We start from the raw sequence: 14,569 nt of genomic DNA on the forward strand, positions 1-14,569 counted from the left end.
CCTGAATAGAAGCCAGACAGGGGGACCTGAAGTTACTCTTGCTAAAATCAAAAGTGGCAGTACGGTAATAAATAAGATCTAACATTTCAAACAAAAATAGTTCTATTACTACTAATCCTTGTGTTAACAAAAAATAAAATAAAATACAAATCATTTAACTTCTCCAACTACCACCATCATACAAGATTTCAACCAAAGGGTAGGAAGTAGAACAAGTTCTGCCCGCACATACTGTGTTTCCAGCTCATGGTGAGGCCCCTGAAGGAATGAATCCACAGCTAATATCTACTGCCACTAGAAGGAGCAGCACATCATTAACATGATATGTCTTAGAAGCTGGGATTTTCAACATGTGTGATGCAATTTGCAACAAATGTCTCAAATGTGCAAACAGAGGTAGGGAGCTTAGCTCCGATTCTTTACTAATTCTGGTGTTATGCTGGTTACTACAGTGGAATGATACCTGATTTGCATTGGTCTAATTAGCAATAGAATCTGGCTTGTTCACTGTACTAAAATTTAGTTTTAAAATAGTCATTCAACATGGTCTTTAGATAGTGAGAAAAGGTGAACATTACCGGTTATAAAAAGTGATGATTTTGAAGCAAGACACACTGTTGTTACTATTTTCTTTGCTGTTACCATTGCATGTTTTCCTACCTTTGCCTGCCACAAACACTACCAGCCCACACATAAAAATAGTGCAACTTTGTATGAGATAGCCATGAATGGCTAAAAAGAAGGACTCAGATTCACGCAATCTAACACTGTTGATTTAAATGGAGTTGCAACTAATGATGAATTGGGCCCGAACAGTAAACACTTGTAAATAATGCTTCCTATAGCCATGAGAGCTCTTATCCTCATTTGAAAAATATTTGTAAAAATAGCTGTAGAATTTACACTATTTTCAAGGGTACAAAATACTGATTTCCAGTCACTCCTTCAATACTAGTATAGTATACTAGTATAGTATTTCTTCAGGATTGTACGTCTCTACTGTTGAAATTCCAGTAATGAAAGTCTTGGTTCGAAAGTTGCTTAGAGACACTGATGAAAATTGTTCTTTTCACCACTGATGTGGGCAAGCAATAGTAAAAGCACTCAATTAGATGATAATGGAAGTCATTGAAAGATACCACCTCCAGTAATCATGGTAGCATCCTAGGAAAGCAAACAATGTCTTCTGATTGTCACAGGCTAATATGGCACATCCTATCACGCAGCAGTGTATTCTTTATCCAACCAGCTAAAGAATAATGTGATTCTCTGCTGTCCTGGCTGAACATCAGACTTCCTGTGGTAAAATGGTGGGGAGAGAGGAGAAGAAAAGAATTAAATTAAAATTATTTTAACACCAGTATTTACCCCAAATGTAAAGGTCTGCATATTGAAAGTCAAAATTCAGAAAGTTGTTACTTATTTATGTCAGATTATATAGCCTGAATGTTGGTCTCTGTGACCAGGTGTTTGCCCCACACCAGCCCGAAAAAAGTTAATGTGACTCAGAAGGGGCTAAATAACTTGATAGGCCATACCAGAAGGAGAGTTAGGCTTGACAGGGTGCAATGATAGAGGATGGAGCCCAGCTGGGCAGAAGCAGGTAAGGCTGGTATAAGGTCAGGAAGTGAGGGCATAAGGAAGCTGTAGTGCGGAAGCTTGCAATCACACTCTGGGCTTAGCAAGGGAAAGGAGGAACTCCAGGGAAGAATAGAAACCTGGGATGAAGGCCCTGAAGAAAGGGTTCACCCAGAGAAGTGGTGGAGAAAGAAGCCTGATAGAGGTGCACAGCTATAATCTGTCCTCCAAGTTCAAACATTCATGGCTGGTTCAAGGATCCCTGGGCTGGAACCCAGAGTCGTGATGGGCACCAGTTCCCCTACCAGCCACTGGGGAAGTGGCATAGCCTTGAAATGGAGGACTGCTGGGAATAATGCCTTTTGTGAAAGGATCACCTATAGAAGCTCATTCTCCATGTCTGTTCGCTATACTTTGGCCTCTCTGCTAATTTAGGCCCCAATCCAGCAGATCACTTAACATATGGTTAACTTTAAGCATATACCTAACCCCAAAACTGAAAATGTGCTGAAGTGCTTTGCCGGATTGAGACCTTAGTGACAACTGTGGTGGTGATTTGATTTTATGATGTGAACATCTGTCTAGAAGGAAATGGACTAAGACCATCAACTCATTTACTAAAGGCCACCCAACAGCTGTCAGATGGTAATGATGTAAACTTTACAACATTAATCACAATTCTTGTAAAATTCCCAGAAATGATGGTGTTGAAGAAAAAAGAGAGTTCTTTAAGCAGCAATGTTGAAAAAGGAGCAGCTATGTCAGTAAAATCCAGTGTATTGAGTATGAAGTATTTGGGCGACAAGGTGATGGCATACAAACAGTATGATTTTAAAAGGGAATTAACAAAAACCTCTTCATCGCACGTGGTATTGGTGTTGGTGCGTGTAGAGAATAGCTTTTATCTTAGCAGTTATCAAGGTTCATTGTTGCATAAATCTGAATACTGGGAACTCTTAATGTTATGGTTTATAGAGAAATAAGGAGGAAATGTGCTGCTACAACAATGTTAGCTTAAAACCTTCCTTTAATTTAACATAGAACATTCTTCCTGTCTCTTTGAATATTGGGAAGATAAAATCCCTCAAAGGAACAATAAAGAAGAAAATGGAATAAAAATAATAGCAGACAGACAATATCTTTACTGTGAGTATGTCCTTCTTGACAGCAAATTAATTCATGATCAGTTGTTAAGGTAAAAATCATTGATACTGTTTGAAAAGAAAAGTGACTGTACTCTCTAGCTACACTTTGTTCTGTTTCACAGGTCTATATCATGCATTGTAATATTACCATCAGAGAAAGTCTTTTACTATTGTATGTATCTGACAATTTCAGATGTGACATAATGTAGTCAAAGTTACTTAAAAAGAGAGAGGGAGAGAGAGAAAAGGTAATAAGCTCTAGCTGAAACAAGGGTGCCCTCTACAGAATGTGATACTGTGAGTCTGCAAGGATGATTGTGTTGCTGAACTGGTCTTCTGCGCACTTTATATGTACAGAGATTTTTAATACAGTATTTGGCTTAAATGATAATATATGTATGTATGCACCTGTATACATGTTATATTTACATATATATGGATGTGACATATTTCTATATAAAGAGAAAAGTGAGAGAGAGAATGAGAGAAAAGGAAAGCAAGTGAAATTATGAATAGATGCATACTAATCTCATAACAGATAAATGATTAAGCTGAAGATGAAAATATGAACCTCTGATTCACTGTCTCTCAAAAAGGCATCACTTAGTATTAATCAGTGGGTGTGCTGTATAATTATAATGTATGGAATTACAAGTTTTTCTATTTTATAATCTGGCAATCTAAAGGGAATAAAACAATATTATTTACATTTACATTCAGTAAATGTAACTGAATGTAAATGTATGATATGATAATAAAATTGGCTCTAATGCTGTGGATAAGCCATACAGCATTTTTTGTTCATCTCTCTCTTCCCATTTCTGGAGAAATGGAATATGATGGGCTTTAAAATTGGACATCCAGAGGAGCCATTTTTGGAAGTGTCTTCACTTGTCTTTTACTCATCCCTGGAAGTAGAATACCTTACAGCAACACATTCCTATAGTAGCGTCATTGCTGGTTTTGGTCCTGGAACTGCTAATGTTACACTGCATGAACATTATTTACTTCTCATTTTTGTATACAGCATTTTCATTTATTTAACTTTATAATTTCAAAACTATGTAGAATCAAAGCTTCTGAATTCCTTTCTGGAAGTGTTACATGTTTTGTGTGTGTGCATGCAGGCATTTGTGCATGCAAATCAGTTAGCCATCCAACTTCCTGATTGGCCTGCTTATATATGGAGTTTTTCATGTGGAAGATGTGTGTGTATGTGAAAATCAGAAGCTGTTTGTTGTGGGCCATTTTTTAAATCTCCTCCATAGAATGTTTGCTAATGGGTTGACAGCTGCCTCCTCTCTTCTCCACTCTGGAGTATATAGCAAGATAGGAGAATTAACTGACCAATAAAAATAATTATGTGCCTTATATTACTGAAACTAATATGGGCAGAACTAGTGAAAACATATTTAACATGTCTTTGTTCCTTTAGCCCAGTGGATTTTTACAAGTGCTACATTTCCTTCATTTTTTCCCCTGATGTAACCACATTGTAGTTAGTGGAGTTACATCAGGGATGGATTCGGCCCATTGTTACTATGTGTTTTACTATAGATTAGAAGGGGTGTTAGAATTTCAGACATTTTTGCAAGTACCACTTTTATTTCAAACTGTTTCATGCTATGGAAGGCAGAAAAAATGAAAAGTTTATTACTGGTGTTTGTCCCCCATGCAGAAAGGAAAACACAACAACTTTATTCTCCAGTGCTCATGTAACCATAAAATAATTATGTAACTATATCATTATTAATGACCAAATGATAATTACCTTTCATCATAGGATAATTGTGCATATCTCTTCTAAAACAGATCATCATCACTACAGCTTTACAAACCTTTTTAAATAATCAGGCAAGTTTTCTTGGTCTCAGATTTTGTTAGCATCCAAAAATTAAAACTAGCAAAAAAGTTCACATTGTCTTCAGTGAATTTGTACTAAGTCTAAAGCAAATGTAAATCAAGTTGCAAGTGACTAGGGGCAGGTTTATGGTTTTGGGTGGAAATCATGTAGCTGATGGTTTTCAGCTTGAAGATAGGCAATGTTTTATGGTTTTGGTTGAGTTCTGCTTTCATCTAACAGGTCTCAGTAATTACAGTATCTTTGCGTGGTATTTTTCATCATTTAAAGGATACTGTCATTTCAAAGTAATTGCAATATATGTGGTCTACAAATCAAGTAGTATTAAAAACATTACTTCCATCAGACAAGTATGCTGTGCAAAACTTTGTGAAATAAACTTGAAAATGCAGACTCAGAAAAATAATTATGGACAAAGGAATGCCAAGACTTGGAGCAGTTTTGTAGCTTCTGGTGGGCCAAATAGTTTCTTCTCTCCCTAAATCCTTCCTTATGACATCTCTTGTCCATGATGCCTTCTAACTGTACATTCATATACATAATCTCCAGAATTTGCACTAATTCTTTCTCTGTGTTTGTTTTTTATCTCAGCTCCTTAGAACAGGGACCATGGATTTGTATTCTATCACAAGTTACATAAACCACACTATAGTATTACTTATAATAATTAGTAATGTAAAAGTGCTTCCAGATGCTCTGTACTTGCTAAAATTGTCAACATGAAACAAGAGGTGTTTACAGATAGACTCACAGGGTTATGGACCATATGGGAAAATATATATTCTCAAATGTATGCACATTAAAATGGTCAGTAAGAAGTCTTCATATTATTATAACATGAAGTGCCATTTCTCACCATGATGCATGTTTGTACATAATTTAAAAGAGAGCACTAGCTTGTGCAAGGTGCTGTATAAAACAATTCTTTACACATACAGGGCCAAATCCTCAGCACAGTCCAGTGGAGCTATGGAGATCAGTGGAGTCAATGGAGATGCACTGATTTACCCAGGTGAAGAATTTAGCCCAATATAAAGATCTAAACAAGAAATCAGTAGGCCAAAACAAAACAACCCACCCTAATTTTAGAGCCAACCAATCACACACAAGTACATTTTGTCTGGGATTTTCAAAGAAACCTAAGGGAGATAGGAGCTACGTCCTTGTTCAAATTTAGGGGTAGATGAACACCTAATTCCCTTAGATCCAGGTGAAAATCTCAGCCTGGAAATATAATTGACATCATTAGTATATCTGATCAGTGTCCCCATAGGAACACCAAATACTGAAAAGGGTATAGTGATCCTTGTTCATGACAGCTAGGCTTTCCATCTATTGTTGGTAGATCTCCCATGTCATAAAACTTCAGACCTCCTCACTTCAACTACGTCCAAAACAGGGTGGGCTCCACATTGTGGGATGAAGAACAGTACATAACTCATCCTTTGCAGCACTGCAGATGGAATTGCATGGAATTTAGGCCCTGGAAAAAAACCCACTAAAGTCAATAGGAGTCTTTCCTTTGACTTCAAAGGGGTTTAGGTCAGGCCCTTAGAGAGGAGGTGAATTTTTTAAGTGCAGATAGAAATCTGCAGATGGGATTCACAATGCTCTCCCCCACCCCCACGCTGTTCATAGGTTGGCAGTTAATTCTATATTAGAAGGTGCCCGTGTTACCAGTGTATTTTCTAGATTAGTACTGCATATTTTGATGGTTTATTTAGCTAGGCTTCTCATAGACGAGAGCAAATCCTCAAAGCAAAGGAACAGTAGAGTAGTAATTACTCTTTTCTTTAATCACTATATACTGTTTTTTGGATTGCTGTATTTACATTAGTAGCCTACTAGTGAGGCCATTTGAAATTTTCTGTTTTGTTTCATTCTCCAATTTATTTCTCAATGCTTTCCTGATTGTTTCACTGTCTCAGTGTTCTCCAGCTGGTGATTTTTCAATTAAAATATGGAAGATTTCTCTTTTCTCTCCTATTATTTAGAATTAATTAAAATTCTTTGAAATATAATACTTTTGCATGTATCTGTTACAATTGAGGGAAATTAAACTGTTGCTTTTTCTATTTGTTTGCATAAATATGTGATTATTGTATGCAACACATGGTAAGTGATGCCTTAAGAGGCTGAGAAATAAAATTTCTGGGATTGGGGGAATTTATGCATTTTTGGGTAGCCTTTCAATTTCATTGGCATTTGTGCATATATTTTGTAACCCATAAGAATGTGCATCAAGCTAACTATTTACTTCATTTTTAATATGAAAATGCAATGATTTTGCTTTTTTGTGAAATTTTTAGATTTTTTTTTCTTTTTATTTGGCATTTCATAATGGCCAGGCAATAACTAAGCTAGCAAGAAACAGGACAATGTAACTATTTCCAGCTCCCAATGGCCTTGAAGGAAACTTGAATCTAAAGGTTTAATGTCCAAAATAGCTGGAAACAAAACATATCCACCATAAATGTTCAGCATCTATTAAGGAACAACCCCCTCTTCTCCTATAAAGAAAATTCTCCAACAGTGTGGAAGAAATTTGTACATAGAAACCGAATCTAAAAAATGCAAAAAATTGAAAATAATGGAAATAATTCACTGTCCTCACAAAGGGTTGTGAGACTTAATTAACATTCCCAAAATGCTTTGTGGATGTAAAGCACTACATAAGAGCTAAGTATTAGTATTTTATTATAATGGCATATTGAGCTCTTGTTCACATCTCTATGATCAGTTCATGTCTAACTCAAATTGAAAAGAAGAATGATATGTCAGTTTTTGTTGAATATTGAATAATCAGAAAGACCCTGCTTGGATATCCCTGACAAAATGGTTAGCTCTTGTTAAATAAAGAAAAAGTTCCCAGGGAGTGAAAGAGATCAAAACATCAAACAATAGTCAAATCCGTTAACAAACCAACACATTTCTTGCTAGCAAATTTCAAACTGCTCTTGTAAGCAGTTCTGTTAATGACAAAAGTACAAGCTAGAACATTATTTGAAACAAATGTTTAATCTTTTACTTTCCCAGGCACTCTTGGCCAGTAGGAACTCAATAAGTTACATAGATTCCAGTTTTATTACATGTGCATACAATGAAATAATTAACCCTTTAGTAACTTAGTTAACACATTGTATAAAGTACATTTTATTTCTAACATTTATTTCTAATTAATATTTCTTATTTAATTTGTTTCTATATTAGAAATATTTTCATAAAGGATGTAGCTAGTTAGTCAAATATACATCTATTGTGATAAGAATGATTCCCTGCCCCTACATAATACATATTAAGATAAAAATATTAATAATTTTAAAGGAATCTCATAATGTGAAGAAGAATATTGTTCTCTTCTTTGCTAATGCACTGAATTGCATTCAGTTCAGAAGATCTCATTTTTCATAGCATAGTAAAACACTTGCCACATATCCATTTTAGTGTGTTCAACGGCCTGGCTCATCCAGTGTTTTTAAATTACAGATATTAAGAAAAAGTTTTAAAATGCCTATTATTATGAATAGCATTTTCCTATTTATAGAAGTCAATGCATTCCCTGTTCTGGAAATTTCAGTTATGTAAAATTGGAAAAAAAGCAATGAAGTGATATAACTACAATGTTAATTTCAATTAATGACCTGTTCTGTAAAAGTTGAAATTTACTGATTAAGCTCTTTGCTTAATTAGCATGTGTATATGTGTATGTCAGGCTTGGAGAAGAGATCTATCAGATAATATAATAGCCATTGGTTCACATCTGAGACTATTGGGCACTGGCACATGTAGCAGTGCTACCCTGCCCCAGGAAAAGCACAATGCTTTCTAAGTTTTTAACAGTGCCCATTGAAACGACGTACCGAAAATAGTGCGTTCACAAATTTTTGGGTCAATAGGGGAAGGAGATCTAATAGGGAGGTCTATGGAGAACCAAATATGGTAAATATAGTGAAATCCCAACAACTTCAATGGGCAGGATGATGGAAGACGGACCAAGGGTGCATCTCTTGGAAGGACATCTTTGTGGTGTCTGACCTTGTGGCCCACAGAAGAAGTTGGAGGATGACTGAGCAAGAACTGGAAGGTCTGAATGTAAATTACCATCAGTAGGAAAAATATGCCCTTCACAGAAGTGGCCGCAAATTGTAAGAGCAGCTAAGTACCTCCACAGTCTATAGAGTCAAGGAGTAATGGTATTAACAAATTACCAAGGGTTGTGGGGATTGTGTACTACTGGAAATCTTTAAGCTTGGATGTTTTCTAAAATATCTGCTTTAGTTTAAAGAGTAAGTAATTCAGGGATCCTATGGCCTGTATTATGCAGGAGATCAGATGATCAGAATGGTCCCTTCTGGCCTTATCATCTTTGAATCTAGCATGTCTGTAATGTTGTTGTACCAATATAATAAAAACCAGCAGGATCTTATTAAGAGGGATAAGGCAAAGATGCCACATTTATTGTAAATACCATAACAAAACAAAAGACAACAGTAAACAATGTTGTTTTACTACTTATTTCTTATACACACTCACACATATTCATTCACACAATCATTCATTCAGGTTCTGTATAGATGTTATAGTTACCAGCCTAGATGTTGCTCATGCCAAGTTACTGGCCAGGTATCTTGGTCATGAGGATGGAGCCAAGTCTGTGTCAGATGCATCTGATGCTCCTGGAGGCTGGCAGCAGAACCATAGACTAACATCTATACAGAACCTGAATGAATGATTGTGTGTGTGTGTGTGTGTGTGTGTGTGTGTGTGTGTGTATAAGGAATAAGTAGTAAAACAATGTTGTTTGCTGTTGTCTTTTGTTTTGTTATGGTATTTACAATAAATGTGGCATCTTTGCCTTATCCCTCTTAATAAGATCCTGCTGGTTTTTATTATATTGGTACAACATTTTGGTGGAGAATAGCAAAAGGGGGATTATTTAGGGATATTAAAGAAGGTTTATATTAAACATGATTTATATGAGAAATGATTTATTGATTTATTGTTAATTAATACTTTATAACTTAAGGTTTATGTTAGAAGTAAATTTGTGATTCCCAACATTTAGCTTCTAACCTGCAAGCCACCAGCTGTGTCTGTGTAAAGCCTGCTCAAAGAGATACTTGGTATAGAACTTGTTAAGCTCAAAGAAATACTTTGTATAAAACTTGTTAAACATTAATTATCTCTAAGTAAGCCAAAACAGTAGCTGTTATAGTGTACAGATAGAGACCCCCACCCTCTGTAAGTTTTCATCTCACTTTATCTTTGCTTGTTAAAAGACAGGGAGTCTCACATAAATTGGTAACACCCCAAAAGGTAAAGAGACAGTGAAATAGATGTGATTAAGATAGAGAATGTATGTGGATGCATGCCTAGTTTAAACAATGAATGAATGGTTAGGGAGTCACCAGCCTGAAGAATTCAGTGTCGGCTGAAGAAGGTGTCAAGTGGGATCAATCAGATGACCCCCGGAGGGCAAACTGGAATCCACCCACCACACCTCAAAGGAAGGAAAAACAAAACATCTAATAACATGGAGCCAGCCACCTGCTGATTGATTTAGCAACAGCAAAATGAAGCAACTCTCATGAACTGACATAGGAATAAATTCCTATAAAACTGGACTCTAAAGACTGAGGACTTTGAGTCTATGGTTCTGCCGCCAGCCTCCAGGAGCATCAGATGCATCTGACACAGACTCGGCTCCATCCTCATGACCAAGATACCTGGCCAGTAACTTGGCATGAGCAACATCTAGGCTGGTAACTATAACATCTATACAGAACCTGAATGAATGATTGTGTGAATGAATATGTGTGTGTGTGTGTATAAGGAATAAGTAGTAAAACAATGTTGTTTTGTTATGGTATTTACAATAAATGTGGCATCTTTGCCTTATCCCTCTTAATAAGATCCTGCTGGTTTTTATTATATTGGTACAACAATGTCCATCTCAATCTCAGCAGTTGGTTCCTGAACACGTGTCTGTGCTGAGACAGAGCATCTGTGAGACTCAAAATGTAGTATGCTGTAGGATACGTGGTAACTTTAAACAACCTTAAGTTTACAGTTAAACAACTCTTTATAGCACAGTTAACAGATTTAGTTGCCATGAGAGATTGCACAGGAGCCCTGCTGACAGATGCTGAAATGGGGTTAGCTGAATCAGTGCCTCCCCTAATTGTCCCCGCTACACCATTCCCCATTCCAGTTTTGCTGCTCGTAACCCAAACAGTGAACAACTTGTTGCAGACCTTTTGTGCTGCCACAATGCTAGTAATCATTTACTGAAAAGAAATATTGTAAGTTACATCTTTTGGCGATGACAACGAAGTTTGACTGATCCTGGCTTCTCTTTCCATATTATCATTTAAGCCTTTGTAATAAAAATGATAACTTGAGGGGTTAAATTTCCTTTCCCCCTTCCTTTTTGCAAGAAACTCTGTGGCTAAATCCTGCAGCACATGCTCTGTTGTCCTATATATATAGCGGTCCTAATTATACAACGGTAGGAAACCTGCGGCCCGCAGGCCGCATGTGGGCTATCAGGGTAATTTGCTGGCAGGCCATGAGACAGTTTGTTTGCATTGACAGTCCGCAGGTATGGCCGCCTGCAGTTCCCAGTGGCCGCGGTTCATACAGGTTGCCCCCCACTGATATAGCACCAACCTCTTGAATTATTTAATGAAAAATTTCAAATGAAATAATAAACTAACCATTAAAATGAACCTGCATTATCTCATTACAATATTTGAGGAGGAAAAAGCCTGTTTGAAAGAACAATACATTTATTTTGGTTTACTTAGCTGACAAGGTTAATAAAATAAAATAAATAAAAAAATAAATAAATATGAGGAATAACAATTAAAGGAAATTCTTTCCATATTTCATTAACTTTTAACATTTACTCTTTCTTTCTTTCTTTCTTTCTTTCTTTCTTTCTTTCTTTCTTTCTTTCTTTCTTTCTTTCTTTCTTTTTCTTCCAAATTTCTCTGCAGCTTTCCCCCTTTCCGCCTGCCCCCTCCCTTCCTTTGGGAGATCAGAAATGTTACAATGAAGTTGGAATCTGAGAATCCCTAATGAAAGCAATAACTATCTCAGATGAGTCTTCATTTGCAGACAGCAAACATTTCTTTGCTATGCAGTCTGCTCTCTAATTTAGAATCTTTATTTGAAGTCTAGCTGAAAACTTTTGTATTCAAGCCATAAACGTTCTTGTTGTTCTTTCTCTGGAATCTTAATAAGTTAGAAAAGGTTAAAGTAGCCAAAGGGAGTGTTTATTTGTGTATGGATGTAGATGTCTGTTATCTCCATCTTTTGTTGAGAAGGTTTTAAAAAAAACACTAAAGAGAAATGACTGCATTGACCTGACATCAGGAGTGACAAAATAACGTGCTGACTGAAATGTTTAAAAGCCTTTTTCCAAATGCCCCCCACTGCTCCCGTCATGATTCTCATAAAACTGCAGAGAGAGAAACAACAGTTCTGAAAATTGCAAGAATAAGCTACAATATCTTAACATGCAGCTTTAAAATGTGAGAGCAAAGGCAGCAATAGGCAGTGTACAAAAACAGTGTGGCATAAGCACATTAGAGGAAAATCTTTGAGAAAATCTTTGTGAAATCCCCAAACTCAAAAGTCACCCAGAGGCTAATGAGTTTTAAGGGCCCATTTATCCTGCCATTTTTCTTCATTGATGCATCCTGGACCCTGATTTTTAATGTGTTTTGCTGAGCAAGAAGTGAAGCACTAGAGGACTGATTGTCTGTCCATCCAATCTTCTCTAATCTATGTCACCATCTAGCACAAACATAGGAATAGGAGCAAATATACTGGTAGTTACTGATTGTTAAAGGCCCCAGGGCCTATTATTCTGTTCCATGTGCAATAGCTATATTAAGAACCGTGTAATCTTAAGTGTAGCAGACAAAGGTATAACATGATTTAATGGCTGGAAGTTGAAGCTAGACAAAATCAGACTGGAAATAAGGTGCACATTTCTAACAGTGAGTGTAATTAACCATTCAAACAGTTTACCAAGGCTCATGGTGGATTCTCCATCATGGACAATTTTTAAATCAAGAGTGGAAGTTTTTCTAAAAGATCTGCTCTAGGAATTATTATTTGGAAGTTCTATGGCCTGTGTTATAAAGGAGGTCAGAATCACTGGTCCTTTCTGGCCTTGGTATCTATGAAATCACAGTGAGCCTGACTGACCTCCAAATGGAGAGTTGGAATGGGGTCCAACAAGAACGTTGCTAAAATGTTAACGACGCTGCAAGTCCCCAGCATCTTTCTTTGACAATAGGGCCTCATGCAAATCCAGCTGAAGCTTTCCCACTCACTTCAGTGAGCTTTGGATCAGGCACTTAAAGAGCAGGAAATGTATAAAATTATCTGTACAGTTAGAGCCTTTTATACAACATATCCCACCCATACATTTTTATACCTTTTCAAGGCTACATAGTTTGCTCATGGCGATCCGCACCACCCAATCAAAGCCGCTTACCTCCTTAATTATTGCATGCATTTTTACATGTAAACAAAGTCCACCTTTTCCACAGCTAAGAGCAAAAATACAAAACTCATAGTATCTGACACAATTCTCATGTGCATTGTGGCATGAATACATTGTGTATGGTTAATAGAATAAATGTGCGTGAGAGAGTGATTAAAAAATTAAACAAGTCTGGGACATGCAGTGGATTTCTCTACTCTAGGTTTTCCAATTCATCTTTTTTCTTAATTTTCTGCTGACACCCCATATTAGTCTTTTTCCAGTAATAAACTCAAAAGGTAAACATCAAACCTAAATGTCTATGTAAAATTAGTGGCTGGTCACCTGTTCAAAGCAGATACATTTTTTAGCATCTGTGAGTATAACAGCTACTGTTTATTAACTCCTCTACATGCCTAATAAATGTCATATTTCAACATAGATGCCTTGTCCATTCCTCCTAAATATTAAAATATCTCAAATCTTTATTTGGTAGCTTTAAGTGATAAAGGGTTATAATTATATCCTGCTTTGCAGTAACAGTCATTAGAAAGGATTTGTTTTCATTTGTATTCCTCCCACCCCACCATTGAAATAAGGCTATATACATTTCACAGAGGTACATGGTAGCCTGAAGAGTGAACAGTGCACCCAGTGGTTTTGAGATGCACTGTTTAGAAATGTGAGCAGTATTTAAGTTTGGGAGGTTTGCACTGTCTGTAAGCAGTGATTTCTAAAATATTGTAATTTTATCAGTGGAGCATTTGCTCTGGAAATCAAGGCAAAAGACAACTGTGTCACCTTATAAAAACACAATATTACCACAGAATTATTGATGAAGCTTCTGCTACTCTCTTTTCCCACAGGTCTACTTGTGAGTGGCCTACTTGCAGGAAAAAGTAGAGAGAGAGATTCAGAGGTGGAAAAGAACTGTATTATTATATCTTTATTTACAAGACCTTGTTTCCACTGATAAATTATGGTGGCTAGTAGAACAGTAGTTACAGCTTTCTCTTTGCCTCATGAACTAAGCAGCATCTTCCAGCTTGACCACTCCAGAAGTGGTTATATGGTTCTCAGCAAATCTGCACTGTACACAAAATTTGCAAAGCTGTCATCTGCAAAAGTCCCGCTCAAACAGAGCAGCTTGTAACAAGAAACAAAGCAAGTTTCTGGTCTAATTAGGGCTTCTGGGGAGCACAAAGGGGGGTTCTGGGGTATAACTATGAAACATATTTACTTCATGCCTTCCAAAGGATTTAAATGGACCTAAACTCATTTACAGAAGCAGAGGATCTGAGCTGCAGAGTGAGAATAAAATATATTGGTCTTTCAGATTTGGATCATATTGAGGACACAAAATACCGAGGGCTGTGTTGGTCAAAACAACATATCTGTACCATGGAGTAATGGAATTTCAGTCCTCCTCCCCTTAGAATTTTATTGCCCACTACCCCAAAAGCGCAAACCACTTTATTTAATTTCCTC

General features: G+C 36.7%; 1 long non-coding RNA gene across 1 annotated transcript in view; it reads right to left on the reverse strand.

The window, feature by feature from the left end:
• Nucleotides 1-344: 344 nt before the first annotated feature.
• The window catches only part of LOC120372506, a 58,176-nt gene continuing 43,951 nt past the window's right edge, over nucleotides 345-14,569 (reverse strand). The window contains exon 3 of the long non-coding RNA XR_005585016.1: nucleotides 345-1,297. This is a non-coding gene — a long non-coding RNA (uncharacterized LOC120372506). The remainder of the gene's footprint in view (nucleotides 1,298-14,569) is intronic.

This window comes from Mauremys reevesii, linkage group 9 (genome assembly GCF_016161935.1).
Source record: "Mauremys reevesii isolate NIE-2019 linkage group 9, ASM1616193v1, whole genome shotgun sequence".
Taxonomy (NCBI): Eukaryota; Metazoa; Chordata; order Testudines; family Geoemydidae; genus Mauremys; species Mauremys reevesii.